This window comes from Myotis daubentonii, chromosome 16, assembly GCF_963259705.1.
Source record: "Myotis daubentonii chromosome 16, mMyoDau2.1, whole genome shotgun sequence".
In the NCBI taxonomy this organism is placed as follows: domain Eukaryota; kingdom Metazoa; phylum Chordata; class Mammalia; order Chiroptera; family Vespertilionidae; genus Myotis; species Myotis daubentonii.
In genome coordinates, this window is record NC_081855.1 from 51,084,191 (window position 1) to 51,102,485 (window position 18,295).

An 18,295-nucleotide genomic window follows, 5' to 3' on the forward strand; every position below is an offset into this window, starting at 1 on the left:
TTCCTGCAAAAGTATTTGTGCTGGTTAAACAGGGCAACTCGATCTAGGCAGAACCTGCTGTTTCTGCTTCTGTCCAAAGGGTCAGTGGGAGAAAGGCCGATGGCAGTGATTTTATAATTGAATGGGGCCATTGTCCCAGGTCTTTTTGTTTTTCCCTTGAATGAAAATTCAGGTTTCAGAGCTCTGCGATAAGGGGGAAAGTCTACCTAAAAACACTATCTTCTCAGAAACCTTCAGCTTGTTGAAAACAGATCATCTTTGTTAGGCTCTGGCTGGGTAAAATGGCACACATGATGTGGGTAATTGAGGTCAGTGGAAGCGCTTTCTTTTCCCAGGGTCTTTTCCAGGCTGAATTGGGGGCCCTACTTACAGACTGAGCTGCCAATTCACAGGGGGGCACTTAGCATGTTCATCTTCCCCTGCTGATGGTTTTAGCTCATCCAGTCTATGAGCTGCAGGCCTAGTTTTTTGCTGTGGCCCTGGGTGGGTCTTCAGGTTCCTGCTGTTGCACAGGTGGACCTTGATGAGACGCTTAGGCTTGGCTTGATTTTAGCTTATACTCTCCAATCATCCTGATCCACTCCATGAAGAGTCTCTTCTCCTTTATTTTACCCTCTCGTGTAATATTCACACTTAACTTGACTCTCAAGTGCAATAATGTCAATATGTGGAATACTGTGATGTCCTTGGTAGGGTAGGGGTGGGTGCATGCACTGTTTAAGCAGAGCCTGATTCATAGGCCAAGATAACAGGTGTTAGACAATACCAAAAACCTAAAATTGGGCCTGCACCCTAAATAAAAGTCCTAAAATATCTATTTAAAAGCACATTTAAGTGAACCATAGTAGGCTTTTAATTTTTTAAATTTAGTCTTTACTATTTTATGAGTCTCAGTTTCTATGTAGAATCAAAATAACTTTAAACAGTATCTTCAAAATATGTACTTGCTCCCTTTAGCTTATATTCAGAATTATAGAATAAACCGTTATTGACACCCCAGAAATATACATCTAGTGATCTGTAGCTACTATATAAAGTTGAAGAGCAACTTTTAAAGATTTTTACTACTTGTCAATAATGCAATATGTTACAATCTAAAGGTAAGTTTAGCACATAGAATGGAATTTTGGGAAAACAAATTCAGAACCTGACTATTGTTAAGCAGCTAGTTTCATAGTTGGAAAAAATTGATCTGCTTACAAGTCCATAAATTTGCAAAGGTTGAAAGGTATAAGAGAGTCCTCAGAGATGAAGGAATAGGTAGAAGAAAGTTCTAAAAGGTGTAAAATAACCTTTCAAAGGCAAATATGGATGTTGGTATTTGTTTCCTGTGGCTGCTCATGCTAAGGGGCTTAAAACAACAGTTCCAGAGGCTGGAAGACTGAAATCAAGGCCACCTTCCCTTCAAAGCTTCTTTCAGCTTCTGGTGGCCCCAAGTGTCCCTTGGCTTGTGGCCGCATCACTCCCATCTGTGTCTCCACCTTCATATGGCCTCTTCTCTCTTCTCTCTTTGTGTGTATGTGTGTGAGAGTTCTTTCTTATCAGCACACCAGTCATATTGAATTAGGACCTACTCTAATGACCTCATCTTAACTCAATTACATCTGCCAAAAACCTATTTCTAAATAAGGTCACATTCATGGGTGTCAGAGATTAGGGCTTCAAAATATCTTCTGGGTAGGACACAGTTCAACCCATAACAGATGATAATGGCAATGAGATGAGAGACTTCATACTTTTCTTAGAAAAGCATGGAGAAACACAATGACATGAAAAATGACTTCCCTTTTCTTGATAATTCCTCTATTATTGTGCCTTTATTTTACCATTATAAAATGGTAAGATCAATGGAAACATTTATTTTTCTGCTTATTGCTTTGACTCTTTCATCCCTTTGAAGCAGCATGACCAGACTCGTTCTTGTGTAATTTGCCATAAGTATTGGCATTCGATGAGCTGTCAGTAAGCAAGCAACCCTAAAGCAGACAAAAACAAAATGAAGGGTGTTATTTCACAACGAGGAAGGGAAAGTCCAAACAAAAGGGGCAAAGAAAAGGAACCATACACTGTGGGTTGAGGAAAGGTGAAAGCCATGAAGTATTTTCGGAAGTAGGTATCCTATAAACATGGAGAAAATAGAGATTTGGGGATTGACTCAACAGCTCATGACTCAGATTTTCTCCTATAACTTCTCTTGTGCCCCAGACAGCCGAGTGTTCGGGAGCTTCTGCTGGTATTTTCCAGACTTCCTAGCCTAAAGAGAAATCACAATATCAACATTTGCATTTACTTAAGGCTTTGTAAAAAAAAAAAAAAATCAAAGTGGAAATAATCGTAACCTTCCTGGAGTGTCTGCATGGAAGAACTGAGTCAACAGTTTTAGCTAAGGCTGTCTTTCATGGCCTCGATAGCACTGTATTCGGGGAGGGTGGAAAGGTGGGAATATCAAATGAATCGATCTGCGAACAAAAACATCTCCAAGGTTGAAAAGACTATTGAGTAGTCAGTGTTGCCTTTGTGAACTTGAGTTTCTAGCAACTAGTGATAACACAGGCACCACCTAGGTTGAAAGGAAGGGCTGGCAAAATGTTGAAATGACCACATCCATCCAGGGCACTTTATTAGCCAAGGGGGTAATAAGCCAGAGAAACACAGCCAACAGAAAAGGTGGGAGGAGCTGGTAAAATACATTTACCTCACTTTCTGTGACTCAGACAGATTTGAATTGGTAGATTCGACCAAGATGAAATGTATTATGCACTATCACCCCTAAGTTTAAAATAATTTTGGACTCTTAAAACAGTCACACTTGGAAGTAAATGCAAAGTGGGCAAAATGCCATGTTTCCAAGAACAGGATGCACTTAACTTGCTGTTGACCAGTCCTGAGAGATGGCAGGGCCTATTGTTCTCAAGAATCTCTACTGCAGCGCCATGCAGTTTCTCCATAGAATAACCATTATCATTGAGAATTTCTTACAACAGTTTTCATTAATATCAGAAAGACTCAACTACACTGATATCAATCCAGCCGTGATATATTGGCTCATAGATAATTAGGATTCTAAGAAAACCAAGTTGCCCTGAAAAGAACAACAACAAATGCTTGATTAAATGCATTTTTTAGTCATACCATGGAAGAATCTGAATAATAAATGGGGGGGAGGGGTTATTCACAAATAGTTCAATTTGTAAGTATTGGTGTGGAGGCTGTAGGTATGACAAGTATGTTTGTGTATGGTTGCTGTCCCACATGTCACTTACCAGCATAGTGTATTGTTTTTGTTGAGAGGCTGGATATACAAACCAACAGTGACCAAGCCCATCTATGACAGGGGTGGGGAACCTCCGGCCCAAGGGCTGTATGAGGCCCGCAAACTCATTTGGTCCGGCCCCGCCAAGGCATTAGGGGTGAGTTAATTAAATGTTTGACCAAATACAGCAAGCTAATTTTTAAGTTGATCGTTTTGTGTGGCCCGAGAATGATGTTATAAATATCCAAATGGCCCTTGACAGAAAAAAAGTTCCCCACCCCCGACTGTGACAATATAGCTCTGAGCCATAGCCTCTGTAGTAAAAGGCCCAGAAGACAAATCACAGCCTTTGCAACAATGAGCCCCAAACAATCAAGACTTGGTCATTGTCTTCCAACTCTTGTCATTTGTTGCCCCTGCTTCAGACTTAGCACCAATGAGGAAAGCAAACTATGCTTTTCCGGACCCATCAAATGGGTGCCTGCTTCTAGTTAATTTGATGCCATCTTCTCGTGCCCAACAGCCACTGATGAGAGCAGACCTACCACCTTCCCGTTTGCACTGTGCTGCTTTCTCCCTCTCTGCCTCCCTCCGTGTCTCTGCTAAACACAGTGATGACGGCTGGCTCCCTCTGTACAGCAAAAGCTGTAGGACAGCCCTTCCTTGTTCTCCTTTGGGTGGTCTATGTTGATTTCTACAACATAATTTCTAGGTAGAAATCATTAAATGGCAAAATAAAGCTGCCCGACTTTAGAAATCATGGAGGGCCACTGGGTAGTAAATGCAGTGCCATCATTTTGAAAGCCAGAAACATTGCTAGGACTGGTTCAAAGGCGGGCCAAGGTTCCTTTGTCGTTTTTCAGATTGTATGAGGTACCAGACAAGCTCTGCTGTACGACAACACCTGCATTACATCGTATGGAGAATGAAGGGGTTGTCTTGACGATTCAGGTGCTGCACACCTGCTGAACTGAAAATCATTCCTCTCAGAATCAGGAGGACTTGGTATCAAGCAGGCGGAGTAGCTTATGACCTCAGTGGCCTCTTCTGGCTGAGCAGGTTACACCAAGTAACTTGATTACGGTTTTTGGACATTGACTCTATTTTGTATAGTGGAGACAAAGCTGCCTGTGAGAATACAGAACTCCAGGGTTCAGGAAGGCCCAGGACCCAGCCAGCTGAAGGAAGGCAGCACATTCTCTACTCTCTTTTGCATCCTAGTCCAGTCAAGAAAGCATCTGACCTGGTGAAATGCTCATTTTGTAGACATGACGTGTGCAAGTTTAATTTCCGAATGAAGCAAAGGGAAAATTCCTGGGCATTTTATGTGCATTTTTCTTCATGTGATCCCAGAATCAGAGTTAGCCATTTAATCCCAAACGAGACATGACCTCACTGGGGTTTGTTCCTTGACTGAATTTCGGAGTCCCACCCCAGGACAGCACCCATTGTTCTGCCCAGGAGCTCTGTCTCCTCCCTGATGGAGGGATGTGTTTGGAAGGGGAGGGGTATCTCTAGCAAATGTTTTCTCAACAGATACTTGGTGGGAATTTCACTGTTCTTTTATCACGAAAATAAGCCATTTAGTGGTTGATCTGGAAACCAAGAACTGCACAAATTCCCTTGTTAAAATTCTTCAATCAGGAAGTGTTTGTTTCGTTGGATGGCCTTCATTAGAAATTAGAGAAACAGGTCATTAGAGGGAAATGGGAAGACCTCTCAGGAGCGCCTGGAACACTTTCTTCAGAAGACACACATTCAACTAGATTCTTGAGAAATGTTACTAAGAATAGGCCCTCAATGCAGCCCTACATGACGTACTCTTCAACTTCCCGACAGTGACTATTTCAGATGTTTTCCATTCCCTTGAAATCTCTATTCCTGTCTCTTCTGCTCACCATCCCATTATTTAACAGGGAAATTAAGTCAGCAACTTCTTGCCACCCAATCTGAAGACTGACCGCAGTTGCACCGGCTCTTGGAATTACCCTGACTGTTCTTCATCCCTCTGCTCTTACAAATAGTCCATCCCGGTCTCTTCTTCACCCTTCCTTCTCCAATGGATTTCTGATGATCCTGGATTCTGACTTCCAAGTATCTCTTGAGTGTATTCCCTGGGTTCCATTTCCCTAGGTTACACAATATCTCCCTTACTGCCTCACCCACCCCATCTGTTGTCTGTCCAATCCATTCTCACCACCACTGCCAGAATGCATTCTCTTGAATGCTAATCAGATTGTCTTCCTCCCTTGGTGGAAGCCCTTTCACCCTCCTTAGAATAATCAAAATTCTTTAACCTGGCTTATCAGATGCTGCTCACTGCTCCACCTTATCCATCTCATACTTCTCACCATCCCAGATCCCACGATCCAGCCAAATAAGCATTTTTGTTTTTCCTGTAATGCTGATTCAGTGCTAACATGGCTTATCTTCAACAGCTGCATTCAGTATGAATATAATATAGGCATAAATTATAGCCCTTGGGAAATGTGACTCACGAGTAACTACTGCAGAATGGATTCACCAAAGAACAAAAACAAACACATCCATGGTTTGTAAGAAAGTGGGAGCCTACCCAAGAGAGAAAAAGGCTAAACATAAGAACAAATCTATTCACTAGTAGAGTTTTAAATGGAATGTTTATAGTTTCCTTAATGTGTCATAAGGACTTAATAAATGTTTACTGAATTATATGGGAATATTTAAAACTCTAAATCATTTTTTGCAGTATCCCTCTTTAAACCCATTTCTTTTTCATTCCATTAAACAAATGACAACTTTAATGAGGGTGTACTGGTATATATAATTTAATGAGCATGTTCCCTAATCTATCAACTAAAGAGCAATTTTTTTTTCTGATCCAAATATTAGAAGCTAGAGGCTTTCTCTGTATGCCCCCACCACACACAAACACACACACACACATTCATAGATGCTTTGAAGTCGGATTTTGATGGAATTGGACATTTGCAGTTGAATTTTAAGTGGAATTGAGACTGATTCTGGGCTGGATGTGTAAAAAGATATTCAGAGGAGAACAACCAGGACGTTAGGATGTTGAGCAAACCCTGCCATGTCTCATCACACAGGGCTGTGCTGGAGCCGACTCGTATCAGCTCACAAGAGCCGGCTGCGCACACCCCTTACCAACTCCACATCCAGGGAAGTCCCCTCAGTCATTTGAAATTGGCCATGGATGGAGTATTTGCACCACAGGAATTGGAAAACTCTACCCATCCCCCGCAGAGAGCCCACTCTTACAATTTGCCAGCAGCCCTGGTTGGCACCTGTTGCCTTCATGATTCATCATTTTAGCATTTGACCATGCCCTTGTCGCTCTCAAAAAGGACAAATTAAATAATCAATATGCATATCAGGAATAATAGGATGCTTTGTAGCTTTTTCAATGGAAGAAGTAAAGACTGAGTTAGGAGATAAGAAGCAACTATAAAGTTATTATCTCTTTTTTTTGTCTGAAGAACTGCTTTTGGCTAGTATACAACATATTCTGCAGAGGGAGAGCACGAGGACAGGAAAGTCTTGTGAATGCTACAGGGAGACATATTTTTATCTGAGTTTAAGGAAGGACTTCCTCGTTGGTAGAGTTGAATCATCATCAAACAGGAACAGACATGTGAAGGGTCAGTGAGATTCTTGTCAATGAAAATGCTTAATCAGAGACTGAGGGCCAACTTGAGAGGATATCAAGCAATGAATTCTTGTTGTGTTAATGTTCTTCTGAGGGTTCACATTTTGAATTGAATCCTCCTCTGACTGTGCCTGGCACAGACATTTTGGCAGTTTTCACAGGTCATTGCTTGGTAATATGTGTGTTTGGGAGTTGGTGCAACAACCAGCCAGAAAACCAATTCATTCAAAATCAAGAGAAAAAGAAAATAACCCAAACAGACATTCTTATTAATTCTCACTGTTCAATTTTAAAATGAAGTGATTTGAGAGGAAGTATATGCTAACCAACTTACTACTGATTTATTTCTGGTTCCAGATTTTGAAATCTATTCCACTTTAGCACAGTTTGACCAAAGAGAAGAAAATAAACCAGTGTGCTTTAGATCACCGGCCGCCAACCTTTTGGATCTCACGGACTACCAGTGGCCCGTGGACCACCGGTTGATGGCCGCTCCTTTAGGTAACTAGAATTCAGGTAGGGGGAGAGACTTTTATAATGAGTGGAAGAGGAACACATTGTTTAGTAGTGAGGACTGCAGACACTTCCCCTGTTCCCTGTATTAGCCAGGCAATTAGAACTATAGGAACTTGTAGTTGGTGTGGATCTGTCTGCAGGCATAGTGTCAGCAGTGGCTGAAGCTGTATGAGAAAACTTAAGACTTGTCCTTGGCTATGGAAAATCAGGCTACAACAAATAATTCTGTCCATTACCCAGTTTCTACATTGTGCCATGTAGGAGTCAGGCTCTTTTTCTATATTTTGTATTTCTTTATGGAATTAATCATTTTGATTATCATGTGGATTCTGCAGTAAACCCAAGAGACCAAACAGGATACCTTCTTCAGAAGTACCCAAAATACTGTTTTAAAAAATATATTTTTATTGATTTCAGAGAGGAAGGTAGAAGGAGAGAGTGATAGAAACATCAATGATGAGAGAGAATCATTGATCAGCTGCCTCCTGCATAGCCCACACTGGCAATGGAGCCCACAACCCAGGCATGTTCCCTGACCAGGAATCCAACCGTGACTTCTTGGTTCCTAGGTTGACTCTCAACCACGCCAGCCAGGCCAACATACTTATTTTTAAAAGAAATGACACACAAGAGTAATTGTAGGACATTTACTTAAAAATTAATAACTTGGCAACATTTTATCTGATGAATTATAACATCTCCCACATTAAAACAACGCAAAGTAAAAAGCTCCCTTCATGAAAAGCAAATCTCTCTTGAACCCCAAATCCCTTCCCATCCATCATCATGGTTTTCTACTCCATCTGACAGCCTAACTCCCAATAAATGGGATGCATATTGTGTTTACTTCCGCTCACCTTGTTCCACCTTCTTCCTAGTCCAATCAGGCATTTGCCTCCCAAACTCTACTGACACATCTTTCAACAGAGTCACCAGTGACATCACATTGCCACATCCAGTGGTCAGTTCTCAGTCCTCATCTTGACCTTCCTTTATCTCTGACAGATGATCACTCCTTTCTCTTGTCACACTTTCCTCACTTCACACCACACATCATGGTTTTCCTTCCATTTCAAGCAATTCTCCTTCTCAGGACCCCTTGTTGGATCTTCCTCATCTTCCCAACTTAAGATTGGGTTGCTCAGGGCTTCATCATTGGAACCCATCTCTTCTAACTACTCTCTCTCTCTGCTGTGGCCCCGTCCATGTTCATGGTTTTAAATACCATGTACATACTGATAACTTCCCATCTTGTACCTATGTTCTGGATCTCTCCTTTCAACTCCAGAATAATATACTGTCTACCTGACATCTTCATTTGGTTGTCAGAGAGCATATGCTATTACCAAAACAGAACCTCAGCTATTGAGTCCCCCATTTCAAATCTCTTCTCTCCCAGTCCCATCATCTCAGTAAATGACACCAGCATTCACTTGATTTCTTACACATGTCAACATTCTCTTGACCCAAATTACAAACCTTCCTTGTGGGTAAATAATGGACATTGACTAAGAAGCCAAGGCTCTCCCTCATCCCAAATGTACAAGAGGCAAACAAGGCACAAAACAATACCAACTTCTCAGAAAAAAACATCTAAACGTTGTCCTTGGAACCACCGCTGAGGTTATCACTGGTCTTCTAGGGTCACACACTTCCTCAGAACCCAAATGAAATGATGTTGGGCAAGAAGTTGTTTGCTTTGGGTGTAGGATTACACAGGGTGTGTACTTACACAGAAAAATCTTTAGAATGACAGTAATAGAGCACCTACATTTAAGAAAGACACACTGGGAAGAAGTTGTACAAGACCTGGAGGTCTTCATAAGAGACAGTCCAGCCCTCTGGAACAGTGAGAAAGTTAGGGGGAATTTTTGGCCATTTTTTTTTATTTGGGGGAGATTTTTATTATTGAATAGGATTGAAAAACAAAGATGTAGACAGGCAGTGGGGAGGCTGTTTCTTCTTGGTTCTTGTTTTTTGTGAGCCACCGTTGGCAAGGCTGTCCACTCGTGTAGGCATGGGAACCCGTTAAAGAAAGTGTTGATTCACTAGAGCGAAGCAGAACTCAGTGGCCTTTGTGTGTGGTGAATGCTCCCGGAAAGGCAAAGAAGAGCGAGATTCTCCTGTGGGCTTTCTCATCTCCATGGCGGTAGGTGCTGACAGCTTGAGAGAGAGAGCCCGAGGAAGAAGAGACAAAAGGTGCCTCGCTGCGGCCCTCTTACAAGATGAAAAGGCCATGGGGTTTGGACCTAAACTTCATTATCCGTAATTAAGGTAAGACCATGTGGTGGGTTACACAGCGATTCAAGCCTGAGCCCCTTGCGCACCTGCTCTCTTAAGCTCATTCTGTTTTGTAGAATGCCTGCTAAGAGGCACCTGAATGGTGCTTCCTTCGGCTCAGTAGGCAGGCTTTACTGCTGCACCGTCTATGGCTGGGAAGAGTCTTTTTGTCTCATATCATCTCTGGGGAGCACTGGACCAAACTGATGAAGAGTGTTAGTGCCATTTATAGATCAGTCAAGGGAAGTAACATTCAGAGACTAAAAACATGATGGCTTAGCCGGCCGAGCTTTACTTAGTGACGTGGAGCAATGTGGAAAAGGGTGCGTCTTTAATTTCCTGTGGAAATGATCATTCATAAAACCGTCTCTTTTTATGTCTCTGTCACTCTTCCATGGCTCTGAGGGGACAACAGAGTGGCATTGAGAATTTGAAACTGTGTGGTAAAGTATGCTGTCATTGGTCTGTAATTAATCGCGTCTTTACAACTAAAGATATAGACAGACATGCTGTAATGGCTCATTAGAAAGAAAAGAAAACCACCTGCTGACAGGTCACTTCCATAAACAATCAGCTCCTCAAACTCTGAAGTCTAAGTCGGCATCGAGGCACCGGCTTTCTGATTTCTGACAGTTTTCTTCTACTCATGGCCGCCCTTCCATTGCAACTCAGAATTGTTGCTATGGAGTAGGTAACTCCTGGCACGTCCCACATCTTCAGGTTTCCAAGTCGCTAGTACAGCGATTCCCAACCTTTCTCATTCCGTGGCACAGACAGACTAGTTAAACAAATTACTACAATTCTGCGGCACACCAAAAAAATATGTCTCGCTGATCTGACAAAAAAATTAGGTATGATTTGGATTCATTCATATGGACGGCTATTGTTGTGTTGGCTGTTATCATTTCTTTCATTTGACAATCTAAGGGGAAAGAGGACCGTGCCCTGACTAAATAGCCAAGTAGCTGTGTGTTTTAAAAACTGTGCAGCACGTGGGGTGAAAATCATTGTACAAGTGGGGGGAGCGGAGGTGGAGATACTGCAGGCTGTCCACTCGGAAGCTCCGGGACTGCTTGGGTGTGGCCTGGGGTTTAACCGAAAGCATGACTTACCTATAAAACTCTCTAAGCTTTTCTATATAAAACCCGTTCCCTGCTAAGAGCCGTGAAATCATTCTGAGAACTCAGAAGGAGCTGGGGGCATTACTGCCAGAGGATCAGAAAGCCCATAGTCCTGAAGGTAGAGCCCAAACTGGTGACTTATTAAAGGCAGTGTGACCTTTCCAAGTTGCCTCACCTCTCTGTCTCCTCTAGGAAGCCTTTAATTATCTCCACCTCTTCGATATTCTTTCATCTCATTCCACAGGGTAGCTGGAGCCTAGAGAGAACAAACTAAGTGAAGATGATAATTATTAGCTGTTTCAGAGAGGAGGGAAACTGATACAATAGCTGAGCCCAGAATCAGATCTCAACTGACTCAACTCCAAGAAACATACCTCTTGTTCTCAGGTTTGTGAAAATACAAAGCAGATGCAGTTTTGTACTGAGGAAGGTGGAATACCATTGCGATGTCAGAGGCAGTGTACACCAGCCCAGACCTGCTCCTGGTGAGGTTTTCTGACCAGTGGTGTTCAGCTGGCAGCTTCCCGACCTCACATTCTACCCTCCTCTCCTCCCCGCTGCCTCGCCCCTCTGTGGAGCCCATTCCCCGCAGGCCAGCCATGCCGCTGAGGTCTGGGAAGATATGCTGGGATGGGCTGGCCTGAGGGTAATACGGTAAAGAGAGTGAGGGCCAGGGACATTCTATACATAATTTAATAAAGACAAACCAGTCACTTCACGTCGGGAGCTTTAGAAATCCTAACGTCTGCCTCTGTGGTTGTCACAGTGGCTGTTTCCGATCAGCTGAGGCAAAGCGTCTGTTTTGTCCACGTGATCAGCTTCCTGTGAAACTGGCATTGATGGGCACCTGCTGTTACACAGGGTTATCTGAGTGGGTTCTCAGTGTTGCCCTTTTCCCAGAGATGGGGATCAGAGGTAGAGTAACTGGTCTGGATTCATATATGTAAATGGTAGGGATGAGGTTCAAACAGAAATCAGTCTGATGCCAAAGTCAAATCTAAGGCTCTCCCCTCTGTTCAGCTCCCAGTTCTGTGTTTCCCTTCCCTTGTCCCTGCCTCTCCCTGGTGGCCGAATGGCTGCCTGACTGGAGCCCTATCACTCTTCTCTACCTTGCCCTCCAGCAGCTTCCTGAGCTCTGTCCTCCCACAGGCAGAGCTGGGCCTGCGTCCACCCATCCAATGCCCACTCCAGGTCAATCCTAAATTCTTGGCCTTTGACCTGAGGAATCTGGCCATTATATCCCCTATTAAGCCACGTATGTCACATTTGACGCTTACGAAGGCATTGACACTGTCTCCAGGCTATGGGGGTGACTCTCTGAGCTCACAGGGCCCACTGGCTACAGAGTGAGAAGCTGTGAGTGGTGTATTCTGCCAGGCCAGTCGCTAGACCAGCCTTGGCAATGACCTCCCATGGCTAAAACACTCACAGGACACTGCCTTCCATCTGCAGTTTTAGGAAGATACTACTCCCACTTAAAAAAAACGCTAGCTCAGCTGGGTGGCTTAGTGGTTGAAGCATTGTCCCCTATACCAAAAAGGTTGTGGGGATCTATCCCTAGGTTGCAGGTTCGATCCCTGGTTGGGATGCATGGGGGAGGTAGTTGATCAATGTTTCTCTCTCTCCCTCTCCCTTCCTCTCAATGCACATATCCTCAGGAGAGGATTACAAAATAATTCTTCTTAAAAATTCTAGACTCTAATGATAATACATTCTTTACCCATGTGCAGTTTTTTTGTTGTTTTGTTTTTAAATGAAGATGGAAATGTTTTTTTTCCATCCCCACCTCACCACCTTAGGTTGTTTTGTATTCTTTTTTAAGAGAGCCAGTCAGGTGTGGCCACAAGAGGAGATGGCGTCAGGGCTCAGGAAAAATGAAGTTTATTATATTCATAGGTCCTCAGGACAGGAGCCGTGGCATGCCACAGAAGACCTCAGGGGAATGACACCAGGTGGTCAGGAGGTGGGAGATAGGAGTGAGGGGAAGGTCTAGGTCATGGTCTCTGTCGGGGTTTGCACGGAAAGGAAAGGCAGGCCGGGGTGAATAGTTTATAATTGGCCAGTTCAAATAATTTGGCAGGCTTTGGGCTATGGGGGTGGTTCCTAGTTGCTCAGTACCTGGCCCTGGATGATTAAGGCAGAAGAATTTTGCCTCCTTGGATATGGGGGCCAGAGAGAGGAGGTAAGGCTCTGTATAGCAAAAGCACGCTCTGGGCTGGGTCCTTCCATTTCTAAGAATTGGCTAGCCCTCTTGGAATAACGCTGGGCAGTCTCTCCCCAGCCAGAGGAGGGCCCAGAATCACCATTATTATTGGAGGAGAAGGCAGGTTTCTGATCACAGTTGGAGAACACCCTTGAGGAAAGCAAGCCAATTTTCTGTCTCCCTCAGTGAAAATGGCCTTTGCCTAATTACATTGAAATCATAAACTACCTACAACATGTGTGGGGGAATGTTGATGCTCTAACTCCCATGTCAGGAACCAGATCTCTCTCACACACACACACACACACACACACACACACACACACACACTCACACACCTTCTCTTCAGCACTGAGCCCTTATGATTAAGACTGATCACTCCGTAAGAGTCAGGTTTCTGGCTGCAGAAGGAATTCATGCCAAAATAAGTGTGGACTTTGGATCCAAGCAGTAGGAAGCTTTACCCTTGCTGCTTTCCTCAGGATGCTCCGTGACATCATCCACATTCCATTGTTTTTCCCTTTGTGTTCAGACACTTTGGCGTATTTCCAAGTATTTCCAAAGTGTGTCTAAAGGCAACAACCGTTCCCTCCAGCCCACCTGGTTGCGTAGTCTCACCATTGGAAGCGTTCTTCGCCACAAAACAGCATCACCCAATGAGCTCTTTCTGGAGCCTCTTTTCTGGCTGACACTTTTTCAGATTCTTAATGGCTCCGTCAGGTGGCCTTTTGCTCGTTGAAGGTCCCTTGTGCTTGTGTATACTGATGTGCAATTCAAGAGCTGAGCTTTTTCCTAGAGTGTGTAGACCTATCTCAAGAAAGCTGGCAAACAACCACAGATCCCCAAATATCTCCCTGCATCCCTGGTGCTTGGAGTCCCAGGAATAGCACATAATCTCAATTCTAGAATCTGGTTGGAGCCTTATTATATACAAAAGATATGCACCTCCAAAAACATGACCTTAGTCTTCATGCACCATTTATAATCTAGTCATGCAGACGTGGGACACAATCCCGGTTCTTTCACTTTCCAACTCTCTGACATACAGTGAAGACTCCATCTCTCTAAGATTTAGTCTGCAAATGGACAAGACACGAGAGATAGAATGACACCAACTTTTCAGGATTGTTCGGATGAGGGGCAAGTGGCACAGTGCTGAGGCTCTGAAAGAAGAGGCCCAGCCAGACTGGGGGGCAGATGTCACCGGAAGTGAGAGCTGGGCGCACACAGGGAAACCTCGGTCAGCATCACAAAAGGTCTGTGAGCCGGACCTGCAAGGCTGCACCACACTGAACCGCGTGGTGGAACTTTCAGTTCCCCAGCTGTCACTGTTGAGATAGTTGAGATTTTGATTAGTGTCTTCTGTTGAACTGACAGGAAAATCTCCTTGGGTAAAGGGACTGGGGAAATATGCCCATACACGGGCAAGGTCACAAATCCCAATGTGTCACTTCCATACAAACAGCGTTCTTTGAATAGAATGACAGGGAAGGAGGTGATGAACGGCCCTGCCGGAGAGAATGAGTGGAGACCAGCTTTGCCTGATGGCACAGGCATATCGATATGTCTTCACACCAAGGTAGCCCTGGGACCAAGAACCAAATGGAAACTCCGGGTTGGTGGTGCTGTGGAATGAGCAGTGGCATTTTAGTTTTAGTTTTCATCTTACATTTTAGTTTTCGTGAGCTGTTGGCGCCATTTAGCCAAATATGAGTGACTAGTATGTCTCTCCTCTTAAATGTTCATAGCTTGAGAAACTGCATGGGCTGTTCACAAGTTGCTGAAAATCTGATTTGAGGATTGCCTTCTAATTTTTTTTTTTCCAATGAGAGCATCCCATCTGTTTCTACAAGAAAGTTACATGACATGTGGGGATTCAAATGCCAATAATGTTTACATTTCTCAGTTACAAAGCCAATATTTCTTCCTCTGGTCCTAGAATGGAAAAAATGATCTTAGTTCATAGCATATTCTTTCTGTTAAGATTTTAAAGTTCTGCAGTATTGCCAAAGCTCATCTGTTGAATAAATGTTATCTATCCTACATGGGTGCAAAGTGGCATTCTGATTAAGTTGAAAGAAAAGTTAATTTTATTACCATATAAAACATTTCTTACCATCCCCTCCTCCAATCAGCCTCAAATAAAAGGGAGGCCATGCCGGCTGCATTTATAATGGTTACAAATAATTTTAATAAAATCAGCAGCTAAAAAATGTTTAATTTTCAAAACATATTAGAAATCTTTCTCCATATTGCTGCATTTTTGGCTAGGGGTGAATTTTGATTTTAATGTGGGAAATCTATTTGTTCAAACCAAACACCACTCAAATTTCCATAGGCAGATTATCTGCTGGATGAATTAGCCCGAGGGATTAAAAATAAAAACTCCCAAACTGCCTTTTGCTCTACCACCCAGAATGTTCCCCTTGATTGCATCCTGTTTGTCTGACAGCTTGAATTCAAGGAACAGAAAATCATTTTAATAGCCTACCATGCACAGAAATGGGGCATTCTTTCCAAAGCAAATGATTTATTCCAAGCCAAATGCAAATCGATTGCTCAGTGCTTTCCTTCTGTGGCTTACCTATGGCACCATCTTCCTGCATTAGCCTAGAAAATCAAGAATTAACCACAAAAGCAGAATGCTGGAAAAGCTCCTTTGCACTGTGGGGGAGGAACAAACTTCCCTCTACCTCAGGATCTAATAATCAAATAGACATGAGACATATCAGCTAAAGAAAATAATCAAATTTAATGCATGCATATGTACGGGAACCCAGAATACATGGGAGTGTCAAAAACCCCACATTAGGAGAGGGTTAGAGGTAGAAAGAGAACAGAGGTATATAAGACATCCTGAGCTAGGGATAACACAAGGTGCCTTGGGAGCATCAAAGGTGCAGGATGATAAGAAGTTTGTCCTGCCTATCAATAGGTGGAGGAGGTTATGTCTGATCATCCCTTATTATGAACAAGGCCCCTAATTCAAGTTCTTCTGTGTAGTTAAGGAAGGGACAGAAGTTTTCTCTTGAGCATGTGACTAAAGTTGCCTTTAGCTCAAAACAGTCTGCACAACTTGGGGTGACCTGTTCTGAACCCTACAGCACCTGCCAAGAAAGATCTCAAACCTAAGCACCTTCCTTTTGGACCCACAGCATCATGCCACTTTAATGGTATTCTGCCATAGAGTTTGTGCTCTTGGCAGGCTGTTCTGATAGAATGTCCATAGTATCCTTGGCAATACTGACCTCCTCAAGGGCAGCAACAGTCCTCACAACCCTCAGTGACAGTTCGCACATTGTCTCGGATGTTTAAATGTTGACAGACTTAAAGAATTCATAAAGGCTGTTTGCGTGTTCCTTTACAAGCATTGGTATATATATATGTAAGCCTAAGCAACCAAACGACCAAACAACTGGTCGACCGATTGCTGTGACGCACAATGACCACCAGGGAGCAGACGCTCAACGCAGGAGCTGCCCCCTGGTGGTCAGTGCATTCCCACAGCTAACCTCTCACAGCTGGCCAACCTCCCGTGGTCCCTCCCCCCAGCCGGCGGGTCCCCCCACCGGCCCTAATCACTGGCCAGGCTGAGGGACCCCACTCGTGCACGAATTCATGCACTGGGCCTCTAGTACTTAAATAAATATAGAGTATCTCACAGTGAAGGTTTTCACATCTTACCACCAGGTTTAAGGGGAAAGTGCTATCTGCCCCTCCCTGAGCTCCTCAGTGCCCAGCACAATGAAACATCCAACCTAAGAGATGCTGGGAACAGGCCACTTCTCTTTTTCGGTATCACTCACTGTGGTCACCTCTGCTTGTACAGGCATTCATAGATGAAGAATCAAAACCTCTGACTCAGTAGGAAGACTCATTCTTCTTGTATCACACTGTGCTGGAGACACAAGAACACATGGTGGAGCAAGTATAGAAAATGAAACACAGGGACATTCAAGAGCCTATCGAATGCTCTGACTTCCATCAGCCACCTACCTCTTCCATCATCTGTAGTCAATGGCAATGCTTTTGTGCCAAGTGCCCTTGCAAAGGTGCAGGCTAATAGAAGGCTAATCTCCTATGATCGGCCACACACTGCTTAAGGTTCTGTCTTAATAGGCTCTCTCTCTGCCTCTTCCTATGGAGATCTTTTGTCCTGTATTTTAAGGCCTTCTCAATTTGTCTATGTCCACAAGGGAAAATTGGAATGAGGTAACAGCCAATAACAGTCACTTTACTTTCCTCCGTAATAAAGCCCACTTGAGTTTTCATTTTAAGAGCTTAAAACAGAACTCAATCATTTAAAGGTCAAAGAAGTTATAGACACTATCCAAGGGGTTCCTGATCTACAAGCAAATCACATGTGTGAGTTCAGTGATTCCCAGCAGATTGAATAGACTAATAAATAGACTCTCTGCAAATTGACAAAGAGAATACTTTGCAGGTAGTGCTCACAAGATGGGAAAACAGCAAGATAGGACTTGGCTTTCTGTTGGAATACCATCAATACTGAACTTGGAGAGGTCAGAAGCCACGGCACATATGCTTTCCATAAATTACAGTGGTTTGGGAACGGACAGTCAGATTCAACCACCGCAGCCCCCAAACCAAACTATATGGGAGCTATCAAAGGTCACAGTCATAGGTAACCCAGCATTTAGAAGGCAAAGCAGGTACTAGTGCAAAATGGCTTCTGTTCTGAATGATACATGTGTGTTTTCTGGCCACCCTCCCTGTCATATCTCCCTGAGGATGATGTCACAGCAGCCAGGTGCTAGAAGGGAAGATTCCAACAAGTCTGGGCAAGTGGTAATCAATAATTCATGGGGAAAAACTGGCATAATATCGCTCTCTCTCTCTCTCTCTCTCTCTCTCTCTCTCTCTCTCTCTCCCTTCACTTGGATCTGCATTTGAATGAACTGTACTCATAGCTATAAGCATTACAGTTACATATGTATTAAACACAAGTTACTGTGAAAGGAGGTTGGGGACACAACTTCATTTAACCCTGCCATGCAGTCCTATGGAGTAACTTTTGCAGACATGCAGTTAGTCTTACCAGAAATCAAGTAGGCATCTGAACTGCCTCATGTCTGTCAGATCCAGCCTCTCTGTTCTTGAGACTTTAAGGTAGATTTCCATCTTGAGGATATATAAGAAACAGCTGGGCGGGGGAGGGGGGGCAATCAGAATATTTGGAGTGAAATCCAAGGTGTAACATGCCCCCTAGGATTTCAGAAGCAGATTGTTAGAAGACTATGCTTTGAAAAACA

The 18,295-nt window shown here is 43.5% G+C and overlaps 1 protein-coding gene across 5 annotated transcripts in view; it reads left to right on the plus strand.

Moving 5' to 3' along the window:
- KCNJ16 (potassium inwardly rectifying channel subfamily J member 16) overlaps positions 1 to 18,295 on the plus strand; it is a 99,345-nt gene that overhangs the window by 66,833 nt on the left and 14,217 nt on the right. For 2 of the 5 annotated variants that reach the window (XM_059671038.1, XM_059671039.1), the window contains exon 1: positions 9,318 to 9,692. The exons of the other annotated variants lie outside the window; for them this stretch is intronic. The gene's annotated coding sequence lies outside the window, so the exon portion shown is untranslated. Of the gene's footprint in view, positions 1 to 9,317; positions 9,693 to 18,295 lie in introns of those variants that run through there. 5 annotated transcript variants of the gene reach the window in all.